Consider the following 22,305-nt stretch of genomic DNA (forward strand, 5'->3'; position numbering starts at 1 on the left):
TCCTGCTCCTTCAGGGATTCTCTGTTGTGCCACCTCTTCTTTGCTATCTTATGTTACAGCTCTCTCTCTTTCTCAGTCTCCTGGTTCTCAGTGCAGGGATCCCGGATCCAAAGGTCACGCTCCACTCTTGGCTCTCCTTCCTTGCTAGTGGTGGGATCCTCTCCCTGCTCTGGAACTGGCTCTCTTTTAAGCTTAACAGAAGGGCAAAACTAACCAATCCCCTTGGTGGGCCATAATTATCTTATTTACACAGTCCCACCCAATCACTTGGGTGGGAATTACAAGACCATGGCGAGAAAAGCCACACACTGCATACATACTCTTAGTAAAGTTATTTAACAAAGTTGAGCCTCAGTTCCCTTAACTGTAAAAAGGGGGCAATAATATCTATTTCATATGACTATGTAGGAACTCACAAAGACAATATATAATTGTCTAGTGCCTATCTCATCACAGGTGCTCAGTACTTGTTTGTTGCCTCCTTCTTCCACCCTAAATCTTCCCAACCTTCGCTTCTGAACTCACAATGACTCCTAAGCCTTCATCCCAAGCTTGGTTTTGGGGCCATAGTGAGAATAGGACCATCCCATGGAAGGTGAAGCTTAGGGTGGATGAGTTGGGGATAGTGGCAGCCAAAGTAAAACCAGAAACATACAAGAGGTCCATCAGCGAAAGGAGCAAAGAGTCCCCAAAACAGGGGTCCCTGACTGCCCCCCTATTCTGGTCATTCTTGAAGTTTGGACCTTCTTGCTCTCTAAAAAAAAAAAGAGAGAGATAAAGAAGCCAAGGAGGGAGACTGAACTGAAAGGAAAGTAATAAAAATGATTAAAGGAATTAGAAGACTTGACCTATAAAAGGAGGTTAAAGGAACATAATATGCGGAACTCAGAGAACCAGGGACTAGAAGGACATGATAACGTCCCATAAATATGCGCGACAGAGCCACACAGAAGAAGGGTAAGAGCACAATTTCAGGCAGCTTGGGACACCACTAAAAGAAGAAATGGCCTGAAACTGAAATAAGAGGAAGTTAAATCTGGGCCCTGGGAACACTGGATGATAGGTAGGGTGGGGTACAAGACACCTGGCTATTGGTGCTAAGTCATCAGAAAGTGAAAGCCAAAGATCCCAGGGCTGCTGTCCCCATTTGGGAAAATGGCCCCTTGGGACCTATCTTGGCTGCTCAGGTGATGTTCTCACTCTCCACGTGAACTGCAGTTTCTGGGCATCTGATTCATGACAAGCAGGGTGCTGGCTCCTCTGCATGGATACCTATGTTCAACTTCAGCTCTTGAAATACAAAGAGACAGGTGCAGCCAATTCCTGCTGTGGCTGGCTGACTCAGCTGGCTGGAACATACGGCCAGGAGGCCAAGGTCACAGGTTTGATCCCTACAGGCGCTTTTGGCAAGGCCTGTAGTGAACAATGTGGCTGGACAAATAAAAAGCTACCTCCACTGCTGAAAATGTGCCTAAGAGCACAAGCCCCACAGTGTCTGGCATAGGACTGCAGTGCACATTCACCCATAACATCTTAACATACCCTCAGGAGGGAACATTAGAGCCATTCACATGTCATGAGGGATCCTTCTGCCTGAGGCCCACCAAGCCTGGGCCAGGACTATTGAGGGTAGCTGTGCTTTTGCATTTAAGGTTTGGAGCGATGGAAGAAGCAGGCAGAAGCTGACTGGGAGCAGTTTCTCAACCCATTTGCACAGATCTGCTACGCAACCATGAATCATTTTTATAGTCCTTCTCAAACCTCACATAAAATTTATCTTGTTGTTTGGCTGATATTGTTTTTTTTTTAAAAAAAAAAAAAACTTTAATTACAATAAGCATCACCTTGTGCAAAACACAAGGAAAACCCATTCAATACTCATTTCTTCATTTAATCAATAAATATTTATCAAGCACCAGGAAATGCACCAGGCACCATACAAGATGGGACGGAGTCTGTGAAGGAGAATAAAGCGTTCTCCCTGCCTTCAAGGAGTTTGCTCCGGTAGGGGCAGGGGTAGCTACTAACAGAAACACAAAAAGCTGTAAGATAAGGCAGAATATGATTTATTTTAACAGACAGGTAAACTATTAGGTAACTCAGGAGACAAATGATTCATTCTGACCTGGACAATCAGGGAAGTTTTCAGAGAGGAAAGTGCACGTGATCTGGGTCTTGAATAAAGGGTAGAGTTTTATCCGGCAAAGACGACATTTCAGGTATAAGGAATGCCGTGAGGAAAGCCACAGAGGCAGGAAAATGCTGGTTGCCTAGAGGAATAGTGGGTGGCCCAATAAAACTAGAGAATAGGGGTGCGGTGTCGGGTTGGGGAGGGTATAGAAGAAGATAATGAAGTGAAAGGGAGTAGGTTATGGCCAGATCACAGAGCGCTGACTGCACACTAAGGAGTTTGTTTCTCTTTATTCAGGAACAAGAGAAATCAAAAGAAAGTCCCTAATTTGTAAAGAACAATGGCTGGGTCTGTATATTAGGAAGAAAACACAGGTTCAACATGTAGAACTGATTCAAGAAGTGAGAGATTCAGGAGACAGGTAGAAGGCTCTTGCCAGGTATGAGGTCATGAAGGTCTGAACCAGGGCAATGGAAACTCCTTGTTTCTGTAAAGCCACATGCATGTTATCACAACTATTGTAGCAGCACTTTTCCTCGACCTGTTCCTTCTGCCTGAAATGCCCTCTGCCCCTACCCTCCTGGCTCACTGCAGAAATCTGCGCAAGTATCTCCTGGCCCACCCAAGACCTGCCACTGTGCTCTAATACAGCAGGGACATTCTTCCACCGCAGCACCCAGTGCTATTGTTATTCAGCATCTGGTTACTAATTGGCCTCCACCATCAGGCTGTGAGGTCCTTCAGGGCAGGACTTTGGTCTTCTCTGCCTCTGTATTTCCAGAACCTGGTCCAGACAGGCATTCAGAAAACATTCTGTGATGGAAGGGCTGTCCTGAAGTGCTCTGTGCATACCATTTCTCCTTCATACCCACACACAGAAGCACACTCCATTTTGGCACATACATGAGCCAATCCCAAGCCCAAGGTCTCTCCCACACCCCACTCTCGTTCTAAGTCCCATCACCCTATTTCAGATGGAGATCATCCTTGACTAGCTTCTCTCAACCCCATTAAAATATGATGAATTATTTTCTGCTCTCATGCAGGACACCATATTGGGTTATCTGGGCTGAAACACAATTTGTTTGCAGATATCAAAATGCTGCTGTGGGGGATTAACACCCTGACAAAATCATCAGAAACCTGAAGGAGTATCAGAGGCCTCCTGAGCTTGCCCGGTACTCATTCCTCAACCTAATGAATGCCTTTCTCCTGGGCACACAGTTACACTCCCATCCATTTCCCTGCCTTCTTCCTGAGTGGGCAGCCCAGGGACTCCAATGAAAGCCATGGAAGAGGGCTCGCCCCCAGGTGGTGGGCCACCTACCAAGACCCCCAGCGAAGAATTGCCCATGTAATCCTGTGATTTTGTATGTTAAAAATGAACATCTGACTTACACTTCCAGGAAGGACAGTATCATTTGTGGCGGATCAATAATCAAATAAGGCATCACAGGCCCGTTGAAGCAACAAGGATCAAGGAGTGTACAGAGAAGGGAAAGTGAGGTGAAGTGAGCTGATGGTCTATATTCACTTCTTATCTGCAGGCATGTCTTAGTTACCTAGTGCTGCTTTAACAAAAATACCACAAGTTAGTGGCTTTAATGAACCATAATTTGTTTTCTCACAATTTAGGGGACTAGAAGTCCAAATTCAGGGCTTTAGGTGAAGGGCCTCTTTGTGTGTTCTGGGGGGAAAACCCTTGTCTCAGTTTCTCTAGTATTCTTCTTATCGTTCTTTGGAGATGTCCACGTGGCATCTACCCCCTGTTTCTGCTTGCCTGCTTGTGTGCCTAATCCAATCTTTTTATATCTCAGAAATGATTAGATTAAGACATCCTACACAGATAGGCCTCATTAATATAACAAAAAATCCTATTCCCAAATGGGATTACATTCACAGGTATAAACCAAAAAAAACCAAACCTGTTACTTTCAAGTCGATTCCAACTCATAGCGACGTTGCAGGACAGAGTAGAATTGCCCCATAGGGTTTCCAAGGAGAGGCTAGAGGATTCAAACTGCCGACGTTTTGATTAGCTGCTGTACCTTTTAACCATTGCGCCACCAGGGCTCTTTCACAGGTATAGAGGTTTGGATTTACAACACATACTTTGGGTGGACACCATTCAACCTAAAACAAGGCATTTGCCACTTCTGGGCACAGGATGAGACTGAGAGCCAAGGCTTTATACGGGCTGCTGCTGGAGGACAAAGACACCAGCAGCCTGCTAGCAGTTTTTGGGACTAAGTACAGAAAATTAGCGACTTGAAGGGCTCAAATTCATGGCTGGCTTTCCCTTTACATAATTTACGGAATTCTGAAGCTGTATGGAGCAGAAAGCTAAAAAACCCTTAGTGGAAAGTCTCTATAAAGCAGAAGGTTTTCCTGGCAGTCTTGAAGAACTGAAAAGACAAGGACTAGAATTCAGAACCAGTCAGGGAGGGGTCCCAAGGAACACACCATACTCTCATCTGAAAGTCCAGCCTATGCCTGGGAAAGTGATGAACCAGAGCTGGACAAAACCTTATCAAAACACTAAACACTACTTAGCCTGGACTCAGTTCAGTCTTGACTGGATTAAGATGATCGGCTTTGCTTAGCAAAGAGTAAACCCTCTCTTAAGGAAGACCACAGCATCTAGAGCCTATACATTTTTTTTATGCACCATGACCAACATTCAGTAAAAAATTATGAGACCTGCCCTCTGATAAAACCATATGACAAAAAAACCAAGAGGAAAATAAAAATAGACAATAGAAACAGACCCACAGGTGGTTGCAGATATTATAGTCAACAGAAAAGGACTTTAAATGTGATGAATTTTCATGTTCAAAAAAAATGAAAAGAAAATGTACAAAACAGATGAAAATGAAGACTTCATCAGAGAATTGGCAACTACAAAAAGAACCACCTAGAAATTTTACAAGTGAATGATAACAAACATCTGAAAGAATAGGAGGTTCATTAAGGGAGCATGAAAAAATGGAGAAAGCACTGGACTCCAAAAGTAAAAAAGACAAAGATGTGGCCCCTGGCTCTGCCTATATTTACATAACAGAACTTGGGATATCACTTTATTTCTCTGAACCTTGGTTTCCATACCTGTCAAATGGGACAATGAGACCTGCTCTATTTATGTCAGAGCACCGAGCAGATAAAATTAAATGACATGTGTGACAGTTCTTTATAAATTACCAATTATTATACAAACGTAAGATGTCATTATTATAATAGTCTAGCACCAATTCAAAACACAGTGCTTCTGTTCCATCACCAGAAATACTTTTATGGCAATGACAGTGATGAGCGTGACCTTGACTAATGCTGGCATTGTCATAAAAGGTTTGGCTAGAGGAAGCTAAGAAAGAAATAATAATAAAACAACCAACTCTTCATTACCTTGGGATTCATTATTCCCTTTGTGGATTGTTCCTGGACAATTTAAAATCCTAAACCAGCTCCTCCCGTTGCTTAGATGTTTTGGGGTCACACCCTTCAGTTTCTCAGATAGTATACACTCATGGAATGCAAATTAATATCAATATGAGCCTAATAAAACATAATCAGCAAGGTAAATCTGAAACAGAAATACCACAATGTATTCCAAAGCTGACTGCAATAATGTTGGGGCCAACTGCTATTCTGATTCTCCACATGGCTGCTCTCCTCTGTTCACGTATGTAACGGAGATTAACGTGCTAGCTTTTACATGAAAAGGAGATGCAGACCACCCACCACCAGTAAGACATTTGAGCTTCCCAGGTATGGGAAGGATCCCACAGGCATGGTGCTAGGCTCCTCAGGGAATAAAACCATTATACCAGTCATGAGCCCAGCCTGAATGGAGCTTTCAGTCTAGCGGAAAGATGTCATGATAAAAGACAGAAAGTGATTTACATGCTATCAGAGTGACAGTTAAAGAAACATGGGAATTTGTGTGAAAACTGGTTTGGTGTTAGGTGGATCAAAGACTTCATGGTCAAGGTGGCAATAGAGCTTGCCCCTGAAAGACAGCAAAATTGGAAATGCCAAGCAGAGGCAGGTGTATGAACAAAGACATACAGCTAAAAAGACGTAGGCTAGGTACAAGAAATTGAGTTCAGTTTGACAGAGGTATCATGAAGAATTTTTTTTTTTTAAGGAACTGACATTTATTGTTTATTATGTGCTATGCAGTTTATATGCATTATCTTATTTGGTCCTCATAATAAGCCTCTGAAGCAGGTATTATCAATTTAAGTTGGATCCCTGTGAGCGTAGTAGTTATGAGCTTGGCTGCTATCCAAAAGGTTGGCAGTCCGAATCCACTGGCCACTCCTTGGAAACCCTAGGCAGTTCTGTTCTGTCCTACAAGGGTCTTAGAAAGTTAATTTACCCAAGATCCCTCAGCTGACAAATGGAGAGCAGAATTTAGAATTTTAGCTCTAAAGCCCACTGTTCTTGCTTCTTAGGGTGACATTACTGATCTCCAGCCTGAGTGGTACTCTCACACATGTGGGATGTTCAGCACACAGGCAGAGCAGAAAAGAGGTCAAGGTTGCAGATGACTTGGAAGTTGTTCACGTAAAGGGTGACCCCAGCCACGCAGTGGACAAGTCTGCCCAGGAAGGGTGGGAGAAGAATAAAGGACTCAAGGGAGAAGAATAATCAGAAAAAAGAGACAGGAGAACTGGAAAAAAGAAACCCTAGTCTAATGGAAACCAAGATCAAGAGAGAGTTTCAAGAAGAAAGAGGGAGTTAAAACTGCAACTGGTACAAAGAGGTGGTGGAGAAGGATGGGAGGATGAAGACCAAGAAAATGCCACCTGGTTGAAAGTCTTCAAGAGAATGGTTTCAATAGAAGGAAGGGTGCCCTATGGTCAGGGGTATGCACTGGTCTCACCCAAGGACATGGGTCACAGCTATAGAATAGTGATGGCTGGAATCACTATGCTATAGCTATTCAAAATATGAATCACCAAGCCCCATGCCAGATCATAATCTCCAGGGGAGACGGTCTGGGAAGCATCCCAGAAGATTCTCACCTCAAGGAAGCTTCAGAAACATTGGACTATGCTTCTCAAATTTTAATAGACATGAGAATCACCTGAGTATTTGGCTAAAATGCAGATTCTTAGCCAGTAGGTCTGAGGCAGGCCTCATGGTTCTGCAGTTTAACATGAAACCAGGTGATGTCAATGCTGCGGGTCTAAGGAACACACTTTTAATGACCAAAGTTCATTTGTCCCAGAGAAGTAGGTGCCAACCCTGGTTCTCCTTTCATTTTTGCCACCTGAGGACCATGCGCCAGGCTCCTTGCACACTCACCAATAGATGGCAGCAGATCTAAACATCATCTTCCACCAAAGTACAGGTTCAGAGATTCCATTCCAGCTTCTAAGCCCTGACTTCCTTTATGCTTTAAAAAAAAAAAAAAAAAAAAAAATCCTTTATTTACTTCTACAAGATAAATAATTGGATCAGGTGAACATCAAAATGCTTTTCTTGACTACTCAGGTATATTGAGGGGGAGATCTCCTCTCCTAAGCTCTTGTACCATATATTGTAAGCACCATTCATTGGGCTATTAAATATGTTTTGCCTTGCTAGAGTTATTAAATTTGTCTTGTACTGTCATTCAATTTTTCATATGTGTTAGTATTGTCTCCATGAGCCCTTGGAGGTCAGGAATCAACTGCTATTCTTCTTTTTCTTCTTAACTTTGCCTTACAGTGCCTTGCTGATAGTAACACTCCATAATGAATGAGTGAATGGATCAATCAACTGTAAATTAAATCAAATACGTATTCCACTTATTTCACCGTGCTTTCTTCCCATAAAAAAGAGGTTTACCAGAAAGTGTCAGAGGTCTGGAAAACGTCTGTACTTATCTGCAAGTCTGTGCTCACATTTTATCTCCTGAGACCCTTCCAACACATCACTGGTGATAACTTCTCTGAGCCTAGCAAATGGATACCCCATCTAGGGCAGGATGTGAGGCCACGCTGGCATAACTTACTGTCATCTGGTCTACCAAAGACAATATGGTCTCTTAAGACCACTCCCTACTTTTCTATGGCTTTTGTTGCTGTTGTCAGGTGCCATCAAGTCGGTTCTGACTCATAGCAACCCTATGTACAACAGAACAAAACACTCCCCAATCCTGTGCTAGTCTCACACTTGTTATTATGTTTGAGGCCACTGTTGTAGCCACTGTGTCCATCCATCTCATTTAGGGTCTTCCTCTTTTTCACTGATCAATTCTATGGCTAGCCTACCATCAGTGGCCAATGTGCCTCCAGACACAAAGTTCACAACTTTCTATTTTTTCTTGCTGGTTAAATTTCTTTGGCTATACCTTAGTCTTACATATAGTTTAGCCTTGCTATACTATGGATTCACTATACTATGCCTCCACCACCCACCTGTCAGTATGTTGTTGCTATGATGCTGGAAGTTATGCCACTGGTATTTCAAATACCAGCAGGGTCATTCATGGTGAACAGGTTTCCATGAAGCTTCAAGGCTAAGACAGACTAGAAAGAACGGACTGCCGATATACTTTCAAAATTTAGCCAATGAAAACCTTATAGATCACAACAGAACACTGCCTGGCTTGCTTACTCTGGACCATTAAACCAAGCCCACTGCCATTAAGTTGATTCTGACTCACAGTGACCCTATAGGAGAGAGTAGAACTGCCCCATAGAGCTTCTAAGCAGCACCTGGCGGATGTGAACTGCCAACCCCTTGGTAGCAGCTGTAGCACTTGACCACTACGCCACCAGGGTTTCCCTCTGGACAATTAAAAAAAAAAAAAAAAATTTTTTTTTTTTTTTGAAGAATCAAATGCTAAAGAAGGACATCATGTTTGAAAACGTAGAGGGTCAACAAGGGTGTGGGACGCTGTTGGTGAGATGGCTTGGCACAACAGTGGCAACAATGGACTCAAACTTGCTGGTGACTGTGAAGACGATGCAGAACCAGGCAACATTTTGTTCTGCTGTTCATAAGTCACCATGAGTTGGAGTTGACTCGTCGGCAAGTAACACGAACAACATACTGTGCCTATTCCACAAAACAGCCCAGGAGCCTTTGATCATCTTTCGAGCAAACACTGTAGGCTGCTTGACATAAGCACAGTCCTAGCCTTCTGTTGCTCTCCACATCGTTCTCTCCTTAGTGACTGCCTACTCCCATGGCTCTAAATACCATTTACATGCCAATGACTTCCCTATTTATATCTCCATCTGAGATGTCTCCTCTGATGTTTTCTTATATCCATTTCACTATCTGAGTCTGACATCTCTACTTGGATGTCTCACACAGGATCTCAAATTTAATATTTCCCAAATGGAATTCTTGATTCCCCACTCCACCCCCCGCCCCACCCAAGGTTGTTCCTCCTCCATTCTTCCCCTTCTCAATAAATGATACCTCAGGCTACCTAGCTGCTCAAGCCAGAAACCTGGTCATTTTGGGCCTTCCCTTCATCTCCCACATCCTATCTAATAACAAGATAAGTCAACTCAACTTCAAAAATATCTGTTTACTTCTCACCATCGCCATTATCACCTCCCTAGCCTCCCTCCAAAATCATTTCTGGATTAAATAGTACCTAAAACCATTTTTAAGCTTTCAATTCACTCGTTCATTTATTCATTCAATAATTTATGAATCCCACTCTGTGTCAGTCGATGCCCTCAACGGAGCCCAGCTGGTACAGAAAAGAACCACAGGCAAACCTGCTACAATCAAGGCATTTACACAGTATGATGACACAGAGGGAGGGTGTGAGCGATAAAGGGGAGGGGAGAAGAGTGTCACAGAACACTTCACTGAAACCATGACATTTATAGTGGGTCTCAGAGAATTAGTCGGGATTCACTAGGTTAACACATGAAACAAATGCCTCTGGGTATGGTGACTAGCATTTTTCAAGGCTCACAGATGGGAAAGTATGGCATGTTCAGAGAACTGCGAGCATAGCAGAGTTAGGAGGGTAGGTGGAGATGCAGTTGGTGAAGTAGGCTGGGACTACATCCCATAAGATGCTACATGCAACTGAGTTTGGACCTTATCCTGTAAGCAATAGGGTACGGGGAAGGGTTTAAACAGGGAAGAGAGATTCATTCATCAATCCCTCATGCCTCATGTGCATCATGCCAGGAATTGTGTCAGGCACCAGAAATGGAGTTCAGAGAAGGCTTATCTCTAGAAATGACATTTTACCTGAGGGGTGAACAGGAGTTGGCCAGGTTAAAAACAAAAAAAAAGGCGGGGGGGTTGGGTATAAATAATGATCTAGGCAGAAGGAGCCGTACATGGGAAGGCTCTACAGCAGGAAAGCTCTTGGCATATCCAAGAAACTGACATTAGGCCAGTGTGACCAGAGCGTGGTGAAAGAGGAGAGAAACACCAAGAGATGCAGATGGAAGTGGCTCAGGGGCCAGATAAACAAATGTGTCCCATCTCCACCGAATTCTCCTGCGTGCCCAGGCCAACTCCCTGCTCAGGGCTGAAGCTACGGGCCTGGTCTCTGGTTACAGCCATGTTTCCTTCCACTGAGCAGCAGGGAAGCCCTCCCCACACCCGTCTGCCTGCCCACCCAGCGCCAAGGTGACACCACCAAATGTATGTCTTCCCAGGCAGTGCTGAGAGACACAAGGGTTTGCATGTCAGTTTAACTTCTTTCCAATGATTCCAGCCAAAGCTTGGAAATCACTCCCTCTGACATTCTCTTGCCAGTTCTGTTTTCCTTTTTCCCTCCCTCCTCCCCTGTTGAGGGCTGTTTTTGCCTTGACATCCTGCTCCTGGATGCAGGGAAAAGTCATCCTTGAAGAGCAGTTTTATTGCCCGGTGATATTAACACAATGAAGGAAATCACTGCTAATTTTTATGAATTATCTCATCATCTGCAACTAATTAACAGCTGCTGAAAGAGCAGGCATTACGCCTTCCCTCTGAGAGCCTTTACCTCAGAGCACTTCGACAACAGCCCTACCCTTGCCTTCGAGGAAGGACCTCAGCTTGAGATGAGCCCTTAGTCTCCTACAGAGCCCCATAACTCTGCCCCACCAGCCCCCATTCTGCAGTTTCTTCCCTGTCCCCAGCCTGGAAGGCAGCTTCGAGCTGACCGATGCACTCAGCAGTGGCTAGGCCGCCTGTGATGGAGATGATTTAGGTTAGCTGGAAACTTTATTAAAATCCAATCTAAGTGGGCCGCCGCTGCTCTCTGTTCTCATTACCCTCCCGCTCCAAAATCAGGCCTTGGCCTCTTTGCCTCACTGAATGTGCCTATAAAAATGGAGTGAACAGGCAGCCAACAGCTAAATAGCGCTTAATCAGGGGATAATCTAGACCCAGGTGGAGAGTAAATAGATGGGGAAGAGGAAGAGAGGAACAGGACAGAAAACAACGAAGGGTGAGGACAAGAGGCTGGTTCAAATGCATCTAGTGTAGCCTTAAGCGAGAGAGAAACTGTATTGAAACACAGAGGCCAGGCCGAAGGACGGGACCTTGGAGACCACTGAGAAAACAAGGCCTGGAGAGACGACGTGACAGCCTGCAAATTCAACAGTTAACAAAGCCTGGGGCTCATTCTCCTTCTGGGCTTCCCTTCTGGCCCTGAGCTTTTCAGATCACCATTCCTTTCCCAGCCCTGACCACCTCCTCCACTCCCTCTCTACTCTTCCTTTCCACTTGGCCTCTCTACCGGGCCTCCCACTGGGTCTCTTCCTGAAACTGGCCAAGGATCCTCTCTTCAACTCCTCTGGTACCTGGCCAAATCCCAGGCAGCCACTGGCCACCATGTCTGCAGAGATTCGGGGAAGCGCACCAAGTGGTGGAGTAAAAGGTTGAAAAGGCCCATGGCTGGCCCACCCCCATTGTGGAGGGGCGCCTTCCTGTGGGTAAGCTGGGCAGAGGAGCCAAGCAGCACAGGGGCCCCCGTGATGCCGGGCCGAGCACATACAATCCTCTTTACAGAGGTCAAACGCCTCACACAGTGTATTTTGCATTAACTGAAAAGGCTAGAGACGCAATGTTGGTATTACGGGGGCCGACAGTCACTGGGAAGGCAGCTGGTGTAATCTTCCTTTTGTATCTAGCCAAGGTCTCTTTCTCTTCCCTTTCAAACTTTGAGACAAACGACCAGTTAACAGCTTCCCTCCTCCCGCCAACCAGAACGTTCCAGGCTCTTTCCTGTTCTATTTTGGGGTGTGTGACTTAGTTCGTTTAGTCTGTTTCCTGTCCCAGTGCCCCCATTTTCCAAGCCAGTGGGTATATGGCCTGAGTGGAGTATCACCTTTGCCACAGCAGCCCAGGATAAAAATGAGTCATTCATTCATTCACTCAACCAGTGTCTATTGGACACCTACTACAAGCAAGGCCAGGGGAAGTGAGAATTAATAAGGCCCGGTCTTTGCCCTCAAAGAAATCAATGCCCAAACAATTCACATCACTGTGTCATGTGAGATCAAGGGTCAGATTGTCACCCACACCATGGTATGGGAACAGTGAAGAGGATGAGACTCATTGTAAAAACAGCGTGGCAGAGATGTCTGACCTCCTGAAACTTCACCAAGGAGAAAGGAGAATCAAGATCAACAGCCCAAGGCTGATTCCTATGAGGCATAGGTCAGACATACCTCCTCTCCCCAAACTTTCTACCAATTCTGACACCAGCCGTCCCTCCCATGGCACTCTCTACTTCTCTGCTGGTTAATAATCAGCTGTAATGGCCACACAGAACTCACAGACCACACTGACAGTTATGGAGTTTATTAGGGAAGTAACGGGGTACAACTCAGATTCAGAAATAACCGAGGATACAGTGCTTCAATCAGGACAGCTTCTCCTCAGCTGTGCCAGCAGGCAGACCTCTCTCTGGCCCTCAGCCCCTTGATTGCACCTCTGCCCTGTTCCCGTAAGTGTTACAAAGCTCCTAGCTCCGTGGGCTGCAAGCCCCACAGCAGCCATCTCGTGCTGGTCTCCTTGTCCCTGCCATCTCGTGCCACCACTGCTGCACTACTGCTGTGCTGCCGTCTTTCACGGTCTTTTCTGTTACAACTCCTCTCTCTCTCTCCCCCATATCTCACTTTAAGCCTAGCAGGATGGCAAAACTGACCAATTCTCTTGTTAGAGTTCCATACACCCTATTTTCATGACCCCACCGCCACATGCACCCTACTTGCATTAATAGGAAGCTGTCCAATCCCCTTGATAAGCCACTATTACCCTATTTGCATACTACAACCCAGTCATTTGGTGGGAGTTACAATACCATGGCAAGAAAAGCCACATAAAAGCGTGTCTTAGTCATCTAGTGCTGCTATAACAGAAATACCACAAATGGATAGCTTTAACAAACAGAAATTTATTCTCTCAGGGTCTAAGAGGCTAGAAGTCCAAATTCAGGGCATCAGTTCCAGGGAAAGGCTTTCTCTCTCTGTTGGCTCTGAGGGAAGATCCTTGTCATCAATCTTCCCCGGTCTAGCAGCTTCTCAACACAGGGACCCTGGATCCAAAGGATGCACTCCGTTCCTGGCTGTTCTTGCTTGGTGGTAATAATGAGGTCCCTCTCCTCTCTGCTCACTTCTCTCTTTTGTATCTCAAAAGATATTGACTCAAGATACAACCTAATCCTGTAGATTGTGTCCTGATTAACATAACTGCCTCTAATCCTGCCTCATTAACATCATAGAGGATAGGATTTACAACACACAGGAAAATTACATCAGATGACAAAATGGAGGACAACCACACAATACTGGGATTCATGGCCTAGTCAACTTGACACACATTTGTGGGGGATACAATTCAATCCATAACAGAGAGATCCATTGCACTGCAGGCCACCCCTGGCTTTCTAGCCATGGCTCTTTCATACCTGGAGGATTAACTCCCCCTCCCAAATATTTTACCAGTCCAAAACAGTCATTAACAATTAGTTCTTCAGTAGGGCAAAGAGTCCTCAGGGTGAGGTTACTCAGGTACCAGTCATTCAGGTCTGCTGCAAGTATCCATTTGATCTTGTCAGTTTCTCCAAAAGTCATCTGGGCTTCATCATCTCTGCGCTCTGATAAAATTTAACTGAGAGAAGATTATTCCCTTGCTGTGAGATTCTCTCAAGGTATCAGTATAGCAAAACCTTAAAGGACTTTAGGTTCAGCCACTGTACTCCAGTCCAGCAGTGCCTCCCCCTTAGTCTACTCTTTCATAGTTATTGCTTAAATAATTTTTACAATCACAATTAACCCTGTTAACAATCAATACTCACAGCTGAATCATAATCCTATCAGCATCTTCCCCCACCCTCTCTCAAGCCCATGAAAAGGCCATATAAAAGCGATCCATCCCACTACACCCATTCTGAGTGGGGATAGAAAGGAGGGTCAGGGACACTTTCTCAGAGGAAGATATATAAGCAAGGCCTTAAATGATGAATACAATTCTACCAGGCAGGCAAGGTGAGAGGCTGAGTATTCCAGCAGAGGAAGTAAAGGCCCAGAAATCTGAGGGTGAAGGACGTTTTGAGGACTCCAGTGTGTCATACAGATTTCAGGATGCATGCTAGCGAGTCTATGGGGTGGGAATGGGATGGAAGGAGTGATGCTGAAAGGTGAAGCTACCTAGATGGGCTGCAACCTGCCTACAAAGACTTCAAATGCCCTGAAAAGAAGCTTGCGCTTTCCTCTAGAGAAACAAAACTGGGAAAGAGAAGAGTGGCGAGGTGAGCGGTGAGCAGACAGCCCAGGGGCTTAGAGGGGCTACAGTTCAGTGAGGCATGTTCTCCCTCCAAGGAGGGTCCCTGCTCTGTTCAGAAGTCCAGAGGGTGAAGACACCACAACTTCTACACTCTTCCCGCCCAGGGCCTGGCAGTGCCCAGTCCTCACCACCTCCTGCTACATCTTCAGCCAGATGCCCAGGTTTCCGTGCTCTGGAGGCTTAGGCAGAAAGGGTCCTGTGGTCTGAAGAGCCTTTAGGTGGCCCTGTGTGGACTGTGCCCCAAGCACTGCTGACAGCTCATTTGGGAGAGCACAGTGGAAGTCAGAACTCCACGCCCTTTCCTGGACTCTTGGGGCAACAAGCTTTCTGCTCTTTTGCTGGGCGATCTACCCAAGAAGTTAAGTTTAATAAAAAGAAGGGAAGTGAACTGACTTTGAAGTAGGGCATGATAGTCTGACGGGTGTGTGGCCTCCAGAGCTAAAATGGCTGGGATTTGAATGCCAGCCCAGCTTCATACCAGGTGTGTGACCTTGGGTAAGTTATTTAACTTCTCTGAGCCTTGGCTTTCTCATCTGTAAAATGGGGGTAATGTTAGAATTAAATAATTTTAAACAACACTAAGCATAGTGCCTGGCACATAATAAATACTCAATATTTATGGCTGCTATTAATGTAAGCTGCCGTCTTTGTCGTACTGTGGTGGCTTACGTGTTATTGTGATGCTGGAAGCTATGCCACCAATATTTGAAATACCTGCAGGGTCACCCATGGTGGACAGGTTTCAGCATAGTCTCCAGACTAAGGCAGACTAGGAAGAAAGGCCTGGCAATCTACTTCTGGAAATTAGCCTGTAAAAACCTTACAGATCACAACAGAACACTGTCTGACTTGCTTTCTTTGGGCATGTCATCAGGAGAAATCAACTGCTAGAGAGGAACATCGTATTTGGTGAAGTAGAGGGTTAATGAGGGCAAGGGAGATCCTTGTTGAGTTGGATTGGCACAATAGCTGCAACGATGGACTTGAACAGGCCAGCAATTACGAGGATGATGAAGGAACAAGCAATGTTTTGTTCTGTTGTACACGAGGTTTCCATGTGGTGGAGTCAATTTAACGGCAGTTATCTATCTATCTAATCAATCAATCAATCAATCATCTATCTATCAATCTATCATTTATCAATCTATCATCTATCTATCATCAATCAATCAATCAGCCTATCCATCTATCTACCTACCTGTCCATCTATCCATCTATCTGTTATTATGAGGCTAGATACTTAACCTCAAACTCTTTCCCTTTTAGGGAGCTCTCTCTCACTTCCACCCTACCTCTTTTATTCCAAAAGACTGCCCCTTTTAAAAGAAAATTGGTGGACCCCCTCACCTGGTCTATAGGACCACCTGCCAAGCCACCTTCTCTATTCTCATTCCTCTGGGGCCTTGTGCTGATGTTAGAAGCAAAGGACTCTCAAGGCCCCTTTCTTTGAGGCCTTCCTGGAGAGACGCACCAGCACATTTAACAGGGCTAAATAAATAGCAATAATGATATATGTTCAGCCATTAGCTGCATAAGTAATCAAAGAACACTGCCATATGATTCCTGGTTAAACATCATTTAGAATCTAATAAGTAAGCAGCTATAAATAAAGCCAGTGTGCAGACTTGTCCCCTCGGAACCGCACAGCCTCTGCTCTTATTTTTAACCCAAAGGTGCCTTTGGTGCTACTCCTGTGGTTCAATTTTAAGTTAATTTCTCTCTCAAATGTCTGAAAAGGAAACCTGCCGAGGCAGGGGCCAATGTGGAGGGCTGGGGGGCAATGTCTGACTCCTGCTTGTCTAAAGACACGGAGTTGCCACATGGGTCTTGGGCTAACCTTGCCCTTGCTCAGACCCATCTTCCCCCTTACCTCCCAAGCCCACAAGGCAATGGCCAGAGGCTCCAGAGAGAGGAGCACAGCAGGGACAAGAAAGGGAGGCACCACATCTGGTGACAAAACACAGGTTAGGAGCCAAGGAAATCTGTGTCCAAATCAGGGCCTTCCATGCTCCACCTGGACCGTCGCTTTTCTTATCTAAATATGGAGATTACCAAACCTACCTCTGGGAACTGTTGTAAAAATTAATGTAGATAATTCATAGAAAGTGATGGGAACATATTAAACTAAAAACCCGTTGCCATCGAATTGATTACAACTCATAGCGAACCTACAGGACAGACTACAACTGCCTCATATGGTTTCCAAGGAATGGCTGGTAGATTCGAACTGCCAATCTTTTGTTAGTTTGTCGTACTGTGGGGGCTTGTGTGTTGCTGTGATGCTGGAAGCTATGCCACCGCTATTCAGATACCAGCAGGGTCACCCATGGAGGACAGGTTTCAGCTGAGCTTCCAGACTAAGACACACTAGGAAGAAGGACCTGGCAGTCTACTTCTGAAAAGCATTAGCCAGAGAAAACCTTATGAATACCAGCGGAACACTGTCTGATACAGTGCTGGAAGATGAGCCCCCCAGCTTGGAAGGCACTCAAAAGATGACTGCAGAAGAGCTGCCTCCTCAAGGTAGAGTCAACCTTAAGGACATGGGTGGAGTAAAGCTTTTGGGACCTTCATTTGCTGATGTGGCATGACTCAAAATGAGAAGAAACAGCTGCAAACATCATTAATAATTGGAACCTGGACTGTACGAAGTATGAATCTAGGAAAATTGGAAATCGTCAGAAATGAAATGGAACGCATAAACATCCATACCCTAGGCATTAGTGAGCCAAAATGGACTGGAATTGGCCATTTTGAATCAGACAATCATATAGTCTACTATGTTGGGAATGACAACTTGAAGAGGAATGGTGTTGCATTCATCATCAAAAAGAACATTTCAAGATCTATCCTGAAGTATAATGTTGTCAGTGATAGGATAATATCCATATGCCTACAAGGAAGACCAGTTAATACGACTATTATTCAAATTTACACACCAAACACTAGGGTCAAAGATGAAGAAACAGAAGATTTTTATCAGCTGCTGTAGTCTGAAATTGATCGAACATACAACCAAGATGCATTGGTAATTAACGGTGATTGAAATGCACAAGTTGAAAACAAAGAAGAAGGATCAATAGTTAGAAAATATGGCCTTGGTGATAGAAACTACTGGAGATCAGATGATAGAATTTTGTGAGACTAACGACTTCTTCATTGCAAATATCTTCTTTCACCAACATAAACGGCGACTAGACACATGGACCTCACCAGATGGAATACAAAGAAATCAAATTGATTACATCTGTGGAAAAAGACGATGGAAAAGTTCAATATCATCAGTCAGAACAAGGCCAGGGGCCGACTGTGGAGCAGACCATCAATTGCTCATATGCAAGTTCAAGCTGAAACTGAAGAAAATCAGAGCAAGTCCACAAAAGCCAAAATAAGACCTCGAGTATATCCGACCTGAATTTAGAGACCATCTGAAGAATAGATTTGACGCACTGAACGCTAGTGACCGAACACCAGACGAGTTGTGGAATGACATCAAGGACATCATACATGAAGAAAGCAAGAGGTCATTGAAAAGACAGGAAAGAAAGAAAAGACCAAGATGGATGTCAGAGGAGGCTCTGAAACTTGCTCTTGCGCATTGAGCAGCTAAAGCAAAAGGAAGAATTCATGGAGTAAAAGAACTGAAGATTTCAAAGAGCAGCTCAAGAAGACAAAATATTATAATGACACATGCAAAGAGCTGGAGATGAAAAACCAAAAGGGAAGAACATGCTCGGCATTTCTCAAGCTGAAGGAACAGAAGACAAAATTCAAGCCTCGAGTTGCAATAGTGAAAGATTCTAGGGGGAAAATATTACACGACACAGGAAGCATCAAAAGAAGATGGAAGGAATACGCGGAGTCATTATATCAAAAAGAATTAGTCAATGTTCAACCATTTCAAGAGGTAGCATATGATCAGGAACCGATGGTACTGATTGAAGGAAGAAGTCCAAGCTGCTCTGAAGGCACTGGAGAAAAACAAGGCTCCAGGAACTGATGGAATATCAACTGAGATGTTTCAACAAACAGATGCAGCACTGGAGGTGATCACTCGTCTATGCCAAGAAACATGGAAGACAGCTTCCTGGCCAACTGACTGGAAGAGATCCATAATTATGCCTATTCCCAAGAAAGGTGATCCAACTGAATGTGGAAATTATAGCACAATATTGTTAATATCACACGCAAGCAAAATTTTGCTGAAGATCATTCAAAAACGGCTGCAGCAGTATACCGACAGGGAACTGCCAGAAATTAAGGCCGGTTTCAGAAGAGGACATGGAACCAGGGATATCATTGCTGATGTCAGATGGATCCTGGCTGAAAGCAGAGAATACCAGAAGGATGTTTACCTCTGATTTACTGACTGTGCAAAGGCATTCAACTGTGTGGATCATAACAAATAATGGATAACATTACAAAGAGTGGGAATTCCAGAACACTTAATTGTGCTCATGAGGAACCTTTACATAGATCAAGAGGCAGTTGTTCGGACAGAACAAGGGGACATTGAGTGGTTTAAAGTCAGGAAAGGTGTGCGTCAGGGTTGTATTCTTTCACCATACCTATTCAATCTCTATGCTGAGCAAACAATACGAGAAGCTGGACTATACGAAGAAGAACAGGGCATCAGGATTGGAGGAAGACTCATTAACAACCTGCGTTATGCAGATGACACAACCTTGCTTGCTGAAAGTGAAGAGGACTTGAAGTACTTCCTGATGAAGATCAAAGACCACAGCCTTCAGTATCTGTTGCACCCCAACATAAAGAAAACAAAAATCCTCACAACTGGACCAATGAGCAACATCATGATAAATGGAGAAAAGATTGAAGTTGTCAAGGATTTCATTTTATTTGGATCCACCATCAACAGCCATGGAAGCAGCAGTCAAGAAATCAAAAGACGCATTGCATTGGGTAAATCTGCTGCAAAGGACTTCTTTAAAGTGTTGAAGAGCAAAGATGTCACCTTGAAGACTAAGATGTGCCTGACCCAAGCCATGGTATTTTCAATCGCATCATATGCATGTGAAAACTGGACAGTGAATAAGGAAGACCGAAGAAGAATTGATGCCTTTGAATTGTGGTGTTGGCGAAGAATACTGAATATACCACGGACTGCCAAAAGAACGAACAAATCTGTTTTAGAAGAAGTACAACCAGAATGCTCCTTAGAAGCAAGGATGCGTCTTACATACTTTGGACATGTTGTCAGGAGGAATCAGTTCCTGGAGGAGGACATCATGCTTGGCAAAGTAGAGGGTCAGCGGAAAAGAGGAAGATCCTTAACGAGGTGGACTGACAGAGTGGCTGCAACAATGAGCTCAAGCATAACAACGATTGTAAGGATGGTGCAGGACCGGGCAGTGTTTCGTTCTGTTGTGCATAGGGTCGCTATGAGTTGGAACAAAAACAACAACAACAACCTTTTGGTTAGCAGCCTGAGCACTTAACCACTGTGCCACCAGAGCTCTGGGCACATATTAAGTGCTCAATAAATATTATGTCATTTCATTGCCCCATGATGCAGCCCTTCAAAGTGATGATCCACTGCCCTCTCATCAGCTCCATTCCAGATGAGGCAGAGGCATTAAGAAGGAAAAAAGAAGGCCCACATGCCAACTCACCAAAGGTCCGTGGACCACCACAATCAACGATGCTTAACTCCAGAGCGGACATTTTAGCACTTCATGCTTCATTGTCATGTGCTGGCCTCTAGTTTCATCACATCTGAGTCTTGCCTTTCCATATTTAGAACAAAAACTAAACCAAACCCATTGCTGTCAAGTCGATTCCAACTCATAGCAACCCTACAGGACAGAGCACAACTGCCCCATTGGGTTTCCAAGGAGCAGCTGGTAGATTCGAACTGCTGACCTTTTGGTTAGCAGCTGAGCTTGTAACCATTGGACTACCAGGGCTCCTATTTAGAACATGTACCAACAAAATATCATAATTGTATTTCCCACAGAGCCTAGCCCAGAGCAGGGTACTGACAGTATTAAATAAGCACCAGGGGAAGAACAGGCTGGGTGAGCTTTAGACCCTGGGTCTCCTAATGCCTCACTCACAGCAGTACCTTCCTACATCACGTTGCTTCTTCAAGCAGAAGTGGATCTGTCCCTTTCTGGAAGGATGGCAGGCAGAGTAAAAGATGGTCTGCTAGGACTCTGGGGGACATTATTCTCGCTAAGCCCTGAGATTCCTGCTATGGTAGACATAACAGGAAATAAACACATCACTCCAAGCCAAGCCCAGCCATGCCCACATGACACAGCCTCAGATAACATTCAGCTTGCAGGCTGCTCCTTTTAGAGCCCTGACATGTTATAAGTGACAAGACTACTAAACCAATATGATAAAGTGCTTCCTGCTACATAGTTCTTTCCTTGTTCTCTCTCCCCTTGTAACACAATCTCAGCCGCAGTACACCCACTCCTCACTTATGCACATGGTTAGGTTTCAAAGACCAGGTCATTATACAAAACCGGCATTATAAGAAAATGGAGGATGACCACATCAAATCACAAAATGGAGGATGATTACACCGTTACATAACTGCCAGATGACATCACTACGTAACTGCCAAATTATATCACTGCATGACTGCGAAACCACTGAGACCATGGTCCAGCCAAGTTAACATATAACCATCAAAGTAAACATTACTCTTGCCTTCCACTTAGGTGTTCGTTACTGCCAGAAGTACGTCGTTAATGCACAAAATAGTCGGATAGCAGATTTTTTACTGTTGTCATAAATGCAAAACATCAGATAACGAGACAGTTGATAAGTTAGGAGAAGGTATAATGTGCTCAACATGTCCAGTTTCCTCCACCCATGGAAGAAACACACCAGCTTCGGTGTTCTAGAGCTGCCTGTTTCTCATACAAAATGGTTGACCACAACAGGGGTCAGGCAACTCAGGCGAAGGATCAGATTCAGGACAGTTTCCAACTGCACTGTCCCCTGCATAAAGCACTGCTCTCGAGAAGGCTTTCAAGTGACTCAACCCCCCATTTGTGAAGGCCATCCAAACTGAACAGCAGCTGTGGAAGGCAGAATACTGGCCTCCAAAGATGTCCATGCCACTTTACGTGGCAAAAGGGAATTTGCAGATACGATTAAAGTTACAAACTTTGAGGTGGAGAGATTATCCAAGCGGACGCAATCTAATCACACGGATTCTTAAAATCAGGGAACCTTTCCTAGTTGAGGCCTGAGAGATGCAATGTAAGAATGATTCAACACACCATTGCTGGCTTTGGAAATGGAAGAAAGGAGCCATGAGCCAAGGAATACAGCAGCCTCTGGAAGTTGGAAATGGCTCTCAGCTTACAGCTAGCAAGAAAATGAGAACCTCAGTGCTACAACTGCAAAAACTGAATTCTGCCAACAACTCAAATAAGCATGAAACA

At 44.5% G+C, this 22,305-nt stretch overlaps 1 protein-coding gene across 1 annotated transcript in view; it reads right to left on the minus strand.

Moving 5' to 3' along the window:
• The window catches only part of GRIK4 (glutamate ionotropic receptor kainate type subunit 4), a 363,160-nt gene that overhangs the window by 323,698 nt on the left and 17,157 nt on the right, over window positions 1-22,305 (minus strand). The window lies entirely within an intron of this gene.

The sequence above is a fragment of the Loxodonta africana genome, chromosome 15, assembly GCF_030014295.1.
Source record: "Loxodonta africana isolate mLoxAfr1 chromosome 15, mLoxAfr1.hap2, whole genome shotgun sequence".
Lineage (NCBI taxonomy): Eukaryota > Metazoa > Chordata > Mammalia > Proboscidea > Elephantidae > Loxodonta > Loxodonta africana.